Source organism: Bemisia tabaci, chromosome 2, assembly GCF_918797505.1.
Source record: "Bemisia tabaci chromosome 2, PGI_BMITA_v3".
Classification (NCBI taxonomy): domain Eukaryota; kingdom Metazoa; phylum Arthropoda; class Insecta; order Hemiptera; family Aleyrodidae; genus Bemisia; species Bemisia tabaci.
Genome location: NC_092794.1, coordinates 59439836 through 59452273, shown reverse-complemented (window position 1 = coordinate 59452273; position 12438 = coordinate 59439836). Strand labels below are relative to the sequence as shown.

At 42.2% G+C, this 12438-nt stretch overlaps 1 protein-coding gene and 1 long non-coding RNA gene across 5 annotated transcripts in view; one reads left to right on the top strand and one right to left on the bottom strand.

Moving 5' to 3' along the window:
* The window catches only part of LOC109030076 (uncharacterized), a 337729-nt gene that overhangs the window by 148885 nt on the left and 176406 nt on the right, over positions 1–12438 (top strand). The gene's annotated exons all lie outside the window — the stretch shown is intronic.
* Positions 3915–5859, bottom strand: LOC109040403 (uncharacterized). Its single transcript, XR_002009829.2, has 2 exons — positions 4370–5859; positions 3915–4120 (listed from the first exon to the last, which is right to left on the bottom strand). It is a non-coding gene; the product is annotated as an uncharacterized lncRNA (long non-coding RNA).

The window sequence follows — 12438 nt, the reverse complement described above, 5'->3', positions numbered from 1 at the left end:
GATTCCCCGCGATTAATCGAATCACAACAATTCATGCATTACAAATTCATGTAAGTTAAAGAAAGCCCTCTGTAGGCAGAGTTGTTTTAGGCTCCGTACAAATGATGCAAAGTCTGTTTCCTTCAATAAAAGTCTCAAATTTAAGGTTATTGCATTGCAAAACTGAAATGATTCAAATTTGTTTGCAGACTCTTCGCGAGACTTAGCAGCAACTTATATTATTTGCTCGTCGATTCCTGGTGAACTAAGAGCTATTTCTACTAAACGTAGAAAACATAAAATTTCCCTGCGTGCATCTAACTTTGCTTCTTTGAAGGGGCGTTTGTTTAATCTTCGGATGTCAGCGCTGCGTGTAAAGAGAAGTTTTGATGTTTTTAATATTATTTTGTCTAGAGTCATAATTATGCTTAGGAATCAAATCAGTCGGTGCACGGAAGAAAATAGGGTAGTCGACACAACCAGCGGCTAGTTAAAAATGCGCCAGCCACCGTGCGGTAGTTACGATAACTACTGCGGTGGAGGTCACAACTAACCCGGTAGTTATCGTAACTCCCGCACGGTAGCTGGCGCATTTTCAACTAGTTGACTACCCTATTTTACCGTGTGTTGGATATAATTCGACAAGTAATAAGCAGCGTCGCAAATCGTGGCATGCGTTCTCAGATTTTCACCATTGACGGGCCTCGCAAACTTCCTTTTTATTATAGTTCCCGGCTCCATCTCCCTGTGAATTATCACGATTTCCACCTCGTGATGAAACTTAGACGGTCGCGGCTCGGTAGAATTTGTTACTGGGCGCACTTAAGTCCCGGAACGGAAGCCGAGCGGCCCGCGAGGAAAAAGGAGAAGATGGAGAGAAAGAGGAAGACGGGAAGAGGGAAGTTTCCTCGCGCGTAGCCGGGAGGAGGGATGATCCCTGAGCCGGAGGAAGCCGGGTTCATCCTAATAATAATATCAATATTACGAAAGCGTCGGCGTCTACTGTTCGGGGCGCTCAATTTATCTTATGACTTATTGTTAAAAGCCGCTCCGGCTAAAAGACGGAGTGGGGCAATTTCCCGGGAAAAATACGCAACAGGACACTGTTGGATAGTCATAGAAGTTGAATAACATAATTAAGGAGCGGTGTACAGTTAGTCGGGGGTCGGGCTCGGCGAGAACCGCGCGGCTCCGGGCGGATGTCCCGTGCGGATGCGCGGTTTTTCCGCGGCGAGGGGGGTGCCGCGTTGCGTGCGCGGGAGGCCGGCGTCGTTTTTGCCGCGGCCTCTCACCGCAACATCTGTCCCATTAGATGTTTCAATAATGCCGCCTTTTCGCGGGTAATTTTATCGTTATTTATGGTGTTTCCCGCCTCGTTTTTCTTCGCGCCCTCCCCTAATTTTCGCGGAGCACCCGCCGGCTATGGCCATGTCGGAGCCTCTGTTATGAGCACGCATCATTCCGGCAGCCCGACCATGGACTTCTCGCTTCCATCGATCTTGTTAAACTAGGCTTAATTTCCATGGATTTCTCATTGACCATAGACTAGTGACCATAGACCTCGATTTATGGAAACAGCTCTTGATGTAAATTGACAATATCGCTCTTGGGTTGTTGGCCAAAATAACAATAGATCATCTGCGTTCAGTGTTGCGAACACCTCTCAGTGTTCACATCTGGTGAGTATTTATTCTTGTTTGATGGAACAAAACGATGACCTAGACATGATCCCAGTTCATATTGTGAACGGCATTCGCAAAATCTTTTACAAATTAAATAAATCAAAAGAGTTTAACCCGCATCTCATTTTGGTGTATAAAATAAGCTTTTCCTTCTTTGCAGTTACAACTAAGCAGAATTCTTAATGTCGCTCAGGGAATTCGATTTTCATCCAATTCAATCCTCCTCAAACTTTACCTAATACCATTATTCACAACGCGAAGCCCATATGAGCGAATGCAAAGGATTTTGTTGGCACTAGGATTCAGTTCCTAATGATAAGTCTAAAGTATACGGAGGAATTTAAAATCAACAGTGGAACCATCCATACTGATATTCAAGGGGAGATCTAAATTTAAACCATCTACCCACGATCTAAAGGTCTCTAATACATTTTCTGTCTTGCACTCTCTCAGGAAAACAGATGAGAAATACCTAGTGATGATTCCCTGTTCTTCAAAATAATACTAGAGATAAATTAATAGTAGATCGGAAAAAATCCCGGAACTCGTTATCGTAGAGCTTGGAAAGAGCTGAAAAAAAAATTTAGTTCGATGGAGTCATATCTCGAAAATTTGGTTCCTGAAGTATTTGACCGTATTCTGAAGAGTCATCACGTGTATTTTGCACAAAATCGTCGCGTTTTTGGCAAGTTAACAGGCTTCGAAAGCACATTTCCGACGTGGAAGGAGATCAGACTCTTTTCTCACGGCTAGAAAAAAAAGGAAAACACGAATTGGAAGGAAAAACGGGTTAACACCCCGTGATAATGAAACATGAATATGCAGGTGACTTGTAACTCTCGACTCGGCGTTGCGAAACCACAGTATTTGACAACTCATCATGAATACCAATTACACGACGACTAGTTTGCTCGGGGAGGACCTGCCGGCGCCATGTTCGGCAGTTTTCTTTCTCTCGAGTGGAATATTTCACCATGGGAGCTGTTGAGCGGATCCCTCCAGCATCCATATCGCACTTGTCCCTATCCCTGCGTCCCTCGCTCCTCGCCTTATCTCCGCGCTGGGAAAAGCTCCTTCCCTCAACTCCCATTCTTCCCCGTTCCCATCCCCCTCCCATACATCTACTACTGACGTGTCGCCCTCTACATCCCATTATACCAAATGCCAAATGGCTCCGACGCACTATATAATTCACAGTTTATACACTTCTATAATACTTCGATAAATCAAAATAAAAAAGCTCTGTATAAAAGATTAAAGTCTCGCCAGCCATCCTCTGAGTCTCTCCGTTTCTCCAAGAGAAGCACACTTTTTTCAACTAAATATCGTTTTTATTCCTCTCCGTTTCCCCCTCCTGTTTAACACGTGTTGGCTCCTCGAGTGAACGAAATGGACGCAATTATACGAAATTCGTCTGTCTTTGCGGTCAATTTGCTGAAACACTTACTTTCATTAATGTGCTTCAAAATCTATAATATCAATTAATTTTTCAAGTATGATTTATTTTACATTTTTGGGTAATGTCATCTTATTGAAAATGCACGAAGAGACACTCACGTATTCATTTTCCTCAAAAAATTCTATTTTTTCCTAAATTATTTTTGAACTGCACCACAAACGTGGTTCTTGGCAGTTCTCAAGTCATTCATTGAGAATACAACTATTCGTACGTCTAGCTGAGCAGTGCGATATCCCGCCATTTGAAGGAGAAATTTTCTGGATCGCCGCACTAATGCTTGACAGTTTATTCACTGAAACACTTACTTTCATTAATGTGCTTCAAAATCTCTAATACTAATTAATTTCGTAGGTAAGATTTATTTCATATTTTTGGGTAATGTCATCACATTGAAAATGCGCGAAGAAACACTCCTTTATTCCATCTCCCCAAATTATTCTTTTCTTTCTTAAATTGTTTTTGAACTGCACCACAGACGTGGTTCTTGAGAGTTCTCAAATCATTCATTGAGAATACAACTATTCGTAGGTAGGGTAGACTGGGGTTAAGTGGGCACCATTTTGTTTGAAAAATCATAAAACAAATTTGGTGATAGATAGAGTTAATCTTTAAAGTACAATGTCTTCAGTATAATGTAAGGTATCTGCAAAAAATAGTATGTTTCATTTTTTAAATTTCTTCATGGTCAAAATTTAGATTTTGTAAAAAATGGGAAAGTGCTCAGTTAACCCCGTGGGGTGGGTTAACTGGGCACTGGGGGTGGGTTGACTGGACACTAAGATGAAAAAGCATACTTTTGAAAGAGGAAACTTTTATTAAGTCAAATGAACAAGTGGAAAAGTCTTAAAAATTAAAGAAATACATCTGAGGATGATTTTTTGTTTGTCTTAATACTTATATTATGTACATTTTCACTAAGAGATACGGAAAACTTATTTCAATGACTTTTGAATAGGTCCCATGGTTGGTTGTCCTTTTTCTCCTTTTAGTTGTTAAAATACTGCAATTAAAATCAAAAAACAAGTTTTAGTGAATGTTTTGGCTAACTTGTAATCCATGGGGTTAACTGGGAATGCCCTCTTTATTCCCATTTGGTAGTGTTCAGTTAACCCCATTTGGTAGTGTTCAGTTAACCCCATTTCGGAATTTCAGAGAAAAAAAATCATAAATAGTACTCAATTGGAATAATTACCAAAGTAATCACTGGAAATAGTACATAAAACTATAGATGAAACAATAAAGCACTTACCAAAGCCTTCCTCAAAAGCTAGATATGTCATTTGGGCTTCAGTTCACAGCACCGGGAATTTACTTTTCGCCCCACGAAACACGTTTGTAAACATAACTTCAAAAAAAACAAAGATTATCAACTCAGCGCAAGGTACACTAGTAAGGGTCTATAAACTGATGAAATTGACGCGTAGTTGGTTTTGAGTTTGCCCACCAGGTGGCAGCTAGGTCGAGTGTTCAGTTAACCCGCCGTGCCCACTTAACCCCAGGCTACCCTACGTCTAGCTGAGCAGTGCGGTATCCCGCCCATTTGAAGGAGACATATCTGGATCGCCGCGCTGATACTTGAGCACACTATAGCGTATTCCACTAGCTGCGGGACTATCCTCGACCCGAAGCGTTGTCTGCAGAAGAAAAAAAATTATCAGCTAAATACGAGTCGGGCGGTTCATTGGCTGGTTGATTTCATATGGGATGACCCTACAATAGGGCAATAATAACTCAATACTACTTAGTGGGACTTCATCGTTCGTTGCATATGTGCAAATATTCGAAGGGCTTGAGCGTCATGTTCCCGTTGGAATTACGGCTGCGGACAATTTTTCCCGTAATCTGCAAGCAATTTGGCCACCTTTTTTCCCTATTCGGATTGTATAGCGTTCAAGACGAGAATTTCGATCACCCCTCCTACTGCTTACTCTGGTGTGTCTGACTCTGGGAGATCCTTCGGGATGAATTTCCCGCAGAGTTTCTCATAGGTATCGGCGAAGGAGCAGGTCTCCTCGGCGCATCGCCGAGACCCACCGTCCCGATAACCTCTTGCGGCTTCACCTTTCCGCTTTGCAATTTGTAGACTATGCTCCAGGGGTCTTCCGCCATGATTCCTTTTTAGTGATCTTCTTGGTTGCCGATTTCCTTGTTGCTTACTGTGGCACCGAAGTTCTGAAGTGCAGTTCATGCTGCCATGGCGGCTTGTAGTTTGAAAGATTTGAGATCTGCTTCGAACCCAGCCGAAAAGTCCGGGTATGGCTGCACGGTCAGATGCTAAGTGCAGCGATTTGGCTAGAGTCGATTTGGGTGACATTTTCTTGATGAAGGTCCCAATTAATGGCCCCGAAACTGTTCGTTCTCCGAGTCATAGCACGCGGCTCGGTTTACCTGGCACCGGTTGCTTGAGTTCCTTTAATGTGATTTTTGCACAATCGTTAATACGAAGAGTTCCTCATTGACTGAAACGGTCAGCAACACTGCTGACTTAATTCGAAATTTTTAATTGACTTTCCCGTTCGGAATTGCGGAGGATCCTAAGGAGGTCCAATTCAGCATCATCATCATAATCATAATCATCATCATCATAATCATCATCTTAAACATTATCTCAATTCAATTCAATTTATTCAAATTCTTCAATTTACAATATACAACAATAATAACAATCAACTCCCCTCATCCATGAGTTCACTCGTGTGGATGAGTCAGTTATACCTACATATTTAATTTAAATTTAAATTTTTAAAACAATAACAATGTTAAATACAATAAAGAATTTTGTATCAATTTTATTCATATAAAATTATTAAATTATTTAGGATAGATTCTAAGGTTGGCTAGGCCTTCGTTCCAATTTCACCTGCTTTCACTTACCAACACAATAATTTTGATCGGATGAATCGGCTCCTTGACTTGACGGCTTCCTTTGACTGCAACGATCTTGCAGTAAGAAATAAATGATTTCCATTGGCTGTGACGTCAGTTGGTATGCAAGGTTCGCCCACCGCCATCACCCCTATCTCAACCGTGTGTTTACCGAGCCAAAGCGTGACCTGTTGTGCTATTTTAAGTGTCTAAATTGTCCTCTTTCCTCGGAAAATACCGTTAGAAATCATGCCGAAAGGTGTCCAGAATCGTATCTTGATCATAAGTTCAAACACCGCACTAGTTGAGGTTAGGAAAGTGATAAGAACAAGTCTATGTTACGGGTTTGTTGTGATTTTCGGCCACCCCCGTCAAGTGAGCCCAATTCGGGGACCTTGTTCTGAAAGACGAGATAAGAAGCTATTTTGTTAAAAAAAAGAAAATTCCATTGAGCCAACGGAACCTACAACACGGTTCTGATCGGGTATAAACACTAAATTTGAGCCTAAACCGAGTAAGCTAAAATCCAATGGTACAAAAATAACATGGGATAATTCTAAGATAAAAATTGTTAAACTCAATTTATGTTTCAAACAAACACAAGTTTACATAACTTGCGACAGAGGAAACGCGTGCGTTGCAGAAGTCGTATTCAAAGTTCCAGAATAAGTAATTAGTGGTTTTAAATTTCCTCAACATTAGTGAAACATTAGTGGGTTTTTAGTGGAACATTTTCCTCAATTACAGGGACATTCTCCGTGCTCCCTTGCTTATTCTCTTCTCTCCTGATTCTTTTTTGGGACCCTGCTCTCGTTGTTCTTAGAGGGATCCTCTTCTTCCCTCTTTTCGTGTCTTTGGTCGACCCTCCTGCCGATTCATCTGTTGGATTTTAGAAAAGGTATTAAGCAACTATATATAATACGCACCGATAATAATGATCGGGGTCACGTGATGTTGTGTTCGCGTTGAGAACCAAATGCTAACGTCAACTCGACTTCAACAGCGTATCTTTTTGTTTTCTCAGTGTGTGAGACTCGGGCTACCTCGTCTAGAACGCATCTCCACTCCAGTGGCGTGGCGTGAATTGCGACATATCGATTGTTATGTCATTTAAACCTATGGAAAAGGATCGATAAACAGGGTGTTCGCAGCGAACACCTTAATAATCGATTCTTTACCATAGGTTTAAATGGCATAACAATCGATATATCGCAATTCACGCCACGCCACTGCTCCACTCCCACGTGAACCACGGAAAGTATGCAGTTAAATGAAAAGTAGCGGGCTGATTATTGAAACTGATAGACAAAGCGATAGACAAAGAAGACATAGAGAGTATGCAGTGATCCTATTGGTTGAAATGGGTGGTTTCTATAGAATAAGGGAGAGAATGATAGACTAAGTAAAGGGCCTTTCGTCGTTTGCCGTTAGTTAGTCTATTACCTACCTCCTTTGTCCATTGGAATCACCCACTTCCACCAATAGGACCCTTCCATATCCCTTTTGTCTTATTTGTCTGTAGCTTTGCCTAACAATTTCAATAATCGGCCCGCAGGGCTCATCCCGGAGCGCAGCTACGATCGCCCGGAGACTTAAAATTGCTTGTGGGGAAAAGCGTGCATGGCGTAAAAGGATCCTGTTTGAAGCGATTATTGTGGAGTATTTAACGTTAAGGCGTCGAGATGGTTTTGATAGAGTTTGCACCGATAACCCACGGTGGAGGAAAGCCTCAAAGGAAGAAGATTGAAGAGCTCACGCGCTTTATTAGACACCTAATGCCGGCTGGTGCCGAGCAAGTGTCAAGCAAGAGCGTCTGAAGAGGTTTTGAAAAATAATAAAAGTGCATTTTTAAGCTCCCCGCTCCCAGGCCACCCTCTCCTTCCTGAGTGGTGGCCCTTCACCGAGCTCATCTCTCTGCGCACAGTGTGACTTCGACCTGGAAAACTTGGCCAAACCTTTTTTTTTTAGTAATTTTAGGTAGTTGTAGGAAACTATCGTACGTTAAGGACTTACTGCGAAGAGTGAACCGACGAAACGGCAGCGAAATGTTGAATTGCACTTAAAGAAATGATTTTCGATTTAAAAATACGGGGAAAAAGAGAGGGGGGAGAGTATACCTTGCAACGGATAACTACACAAATTATAGACTTAATCGGAGTAAGTACAAGTTGGTGGAAAAATTGTGACAATAATATTTATAATAATAATAAATAAAAGGAGTAACGCATGGGAGGTATCCACATTCAGAGTTGTCAAATTTTTTGTCGAATAAAACAAAGGTAACGATACGATAACAGAGCGGAAATATTACGAATTGCGGAAATATTACAAGTTGCGGAAATATACATCATTAAAATTATCACAAATATAAAATCTCTGACACACAAAAAAAAAAATTCATAGAAGGTGGTATGAGTCATACCGATTTGGTGCCAAAAGGCACTACCCTACTTGGGCCGTACTCGATCCCCTGGGGGACACAAGCGGGCCCGTGGACAACGAACTCGTCAAGGTTCGAGCGCTTGGAGAGCCGAACTCGAACCAAAACACAAGCAGGTTATCCCAAAAAAGAACAAAAAACGGAGAGGGGGGGGGGGAGAAACCGAACACGGTCCGTGTCCGAGCGGGCTTGGGAGCCGAACTCGAATCAAACACGTGCGGGTACCTCAGTGAAATAAAAAAAGGGGAATAAACTACAAATAAAAATAAGCAAGAAAAACTACAAGATAACTTAAGACAAATGAAACAATTTACTCCAAAAAAAAGGGGGAACAAACTAAGAGATCAAAGGTGCCCCAGCACCACAAATCTGGCGGATTTGGAGGAGGTGGGAGGGGCTAAAAAAAAATTAAAAAAAAGGGGCTTCACAAATGATACTTACAAACAACAAAGAAGACAGAACAAGAGGGAAACTACACGCAAGAAAAATTACGTGAGAACAACTACTCTATTCTTGCAAGAGAAAAACTACTCAAAGGAAAACAGCCAACTCCTGATCAGGTCCCCGACCTACATTCAACCAGCAACTGAACTCGCGTTCTCTGCGGGCCGACTGCACCCGCGGGCCCGATCAGGCGTTGGGGGCAAAAGTCGCGCGGATCCGCGCGAGAGGGGGGGGGGGAAAGGACCGGCGAGAAAAACAGACCAGAAGCTGCGAAAAGCTCGAAAACAGTGATCCGTCGTTCCCCCCGGTCCCCTCCCGCCCTCCGCGCGCGGGTCCGGTCGCGGGCGGCGAGAGCAAGACCGCAGGAACCAAAAGCGAACTTCGGACGGCCGCGCAGCGGCCGCGGCGAGAGACGACTCTGAGCGTGATCGCTGGTGAGGGGGGGGGGGGGGGGGTAGCCAGATGGGCTAAACTGAGAAATTCTGATCGTCACACCGATTGCGAGTTGCCTAAAATTACAGTTCGAGTTGGAAGTCTGATTTTCTCTTGCGGAGAAAATACATTTCCGTACCAAGGAAAAAAATGACACCAGATACCAATTTTCATAAAAATCGAACAGGAATACACGCGGGGTCCAAAGTCTGTTCGGATGTTTCTATTAGTTTTTCTCAACTTTAAATGTTGTGGCAAGATATAAGCTAAGGGTTAGAGACATTTTACAAAGGGAACTGAGGAGTAACACGGATGTTCATAAATTCCAGCAATGTAGCGCGTTTAAGAAGTGGAGAAAAGAACGCGGGAGCGACACAGGGAAATGAGAAAAGGATGAGACGAGGTGTTTGAAATGAATGGAGATGTTGCATGTGTGAGGGATTTGCGATTTGACCATTGATTCTTATGTTAAAGTTCGCGAGAAACACGATGGTGCCACTTGTTTTCTCTGAAATCAACTCCCAAGCTCAAAAAAAGCTCTCAAGTGAGGCCAAAATGGACGGGATATCCCACCTTACCCTGAGAGTCCACGTTTACATCAAGATAAACTATCCATGCAAAGATAGGGAGCAAATACTATGACAGGGTTGCCCTGATTTCAGTTTTAGAGTCCCCAAATAAAGTGACAGCCCTGTCAATGTATTTGCTCCCTATCTTTGCATGGATAGTTTGTCTTGATGTAGACGTGGACTCTCAGGGTAGGGTGGGATATCCCCTCCATTTTGGCCTCAACTTGAGCTTTTTTTGAGTTTGGGAGTTGATTTCAGAGAAAACCAGTGGCACCATCGTGTTTCTCGCGAACTTTTACAGTAGAAGTCATGGTCAAATCGCAAATTCCTCACACATGCAATATCTCCAGTAATATTCGGCGTAGAAACTTGGCGCTCGGACAAAGTTTCCTAATTTTTTCTAATTCATCTATAAAAACTCAATGTTTTAAAACAATCATTTAAAGAAAGAGTCAATAGTAGCTTGTTTTGTATTGTCTCGTAACAAAGCATTCACGAATGATTCATACTGATACTGAACTTCGAAGTTTTCAGCCAACGATTGAACGCCGCGTCTTAAAGTGGCCAAAGCATTGCGCATTTCTCTGTAGAGATAGGCGGTTAAGGTAATTAAATTTAACCGTTTAAATTGGTTTTTTTTTTAACTTTTCCTGAAATTTGGGGACTTGCCCAACGTAATGTTGAACTGATTTTGACCTTACTGAGATAATGTGGAGGCAACTCTAGGGGAAATTGGCTTATTTCGCGGGAAAATTGAATGACCTTTGAATTGACGTATTTGGGGGTCCGAACCCCCCCTTAAAATTAGTTCGAAGTGATTTCTGCAATTTTTACAAAAAAGCAAACACAATTTAGTAAATTTTCTCGTTTTATTTTTTTTCTTTACGATAATTTGAACCGGAGTTGTGATTTTTTGAAAATAGGTCAAATTTGACCTTTGACAGTATCATAACTCGGTCAAAAATTAAGATATTGATCTGCAGTTTGCGCCAAAATTCTTAGTTTTTTATGGTCTTTCGAATGAGGTATCACAAGATAGGGTTGCCATTTGAAAAAAAAAAGTTGGGGGCCCCCACCCCCTCCCTTAGGGGGGACCAAAATTTTGACTCCCCCATAAGATGGTCCCCTTTGAGATAGGAACATTCCCAAAGTTTCATTTTCTATCTCGAACCGTTCAAAAGTTAGCCGACCGTCCTGGAACTTCTGGCCCACCCTGTATAGCATCACATCCAGCTCAGCTGACCCGTTCGAGTTTTAGCCAGGTTTCGAGTTCCCCTCCCTCAGTGTGCGGCGCAGAATAATTTCAGACTCTGTGTTCCGCTGTTTGTTGATGTAACGGCTTACATTTGCCTTTGTTCCTGTCGCTCCGTATTAAACTTCTGTTTAAACGCCCGCCACTTTCCGCGCTTCATAAGTTTCCAGCCGCCACTTTCTTCCCGTTTCTCGTTTCCGTTGAAACGTTTTCTTCGACAACACGCCTCCGTCGCCAGGTCTTATTCTTCAACCCCCCCTCCCTCATTTTGGCATTTTTAAATTTTTTGTTCGATTGAGCCTCAAAAAATAACTTGGGATTTGTTTTGAGGTTGATGGAGAGGAACGACTGAATACTTGAGGGAAGCAACTTTCTCGCGCTTGGAATATTATTAAAAGTTGCGGACTCATTTCCATTCACCTCAAAGAAGCCAAATCGAGTGGGTATCAACGGATTTTTGGCAGTGGTTGTTTCAGAAGAACACCGATGAAATATTTCGGGGCCGAGCATTTAATTTTGTGAACTTAGTTTTGGGCACTGGAAAAAAGAAACACATTGGATCTGGAGTCCAGACTCTTGAAAACATTGACAAGAAAAAACACTCTTGATTCAATCAGATTTAAGCTTAAATCAAAAGGAAATCTGTTCAAATTAAGAGGCTTGGTTCTTGATTTAAGCTGAAATCTGATTGAATCAAAAGTATTTTTTCTTTTCGATGTTTTTAAGAGTCTGGACTCTAGATCCAATGTGTTTTTTTCCAGTGGGTGGCGAAGCTGCGCTTTGAAAGCGGCTATTACACGAAGAAAAAAATTTCTTGCATGGGACCTGAAGTTGAGGTCATATGGATCTCTGAAGTTTTCGGATCACGTATCTAAAAACTCGAGGTCCAGCTGCCGAAGTTCGGGTCAGACTTCTAGAGTACCGACATATACCGAGGGGTTCGGGTCAGACATCTGAAGTTCTCCGGTACATACCGAAGTACCTCGATGTCTGACCCGAACTTCGGCAGCTGGACCTCAAATTTCGGATGCGTGATCAGGAAACTTCAGAGATCCGTATGACCTCAACTTCGGGTCCCATGCACGAAGTCTTTTTCTCCGTGTACGTATGCATGTAGAATCTTTAAGTTTTTGCGTATTTTAAAGCATTGATACTTAGAAAATAGACGTACAATAACACTAGCGTAAACCGAAATATGTACAAGTACATATGGACGTATATCTGCCAAACGGAACTATGTGCATTATGACGTGAGCCCTGTTATGCACATATTCTTTTGGGTCCAAGGGCTCATTTCTTAATGCACATAGTTCCGT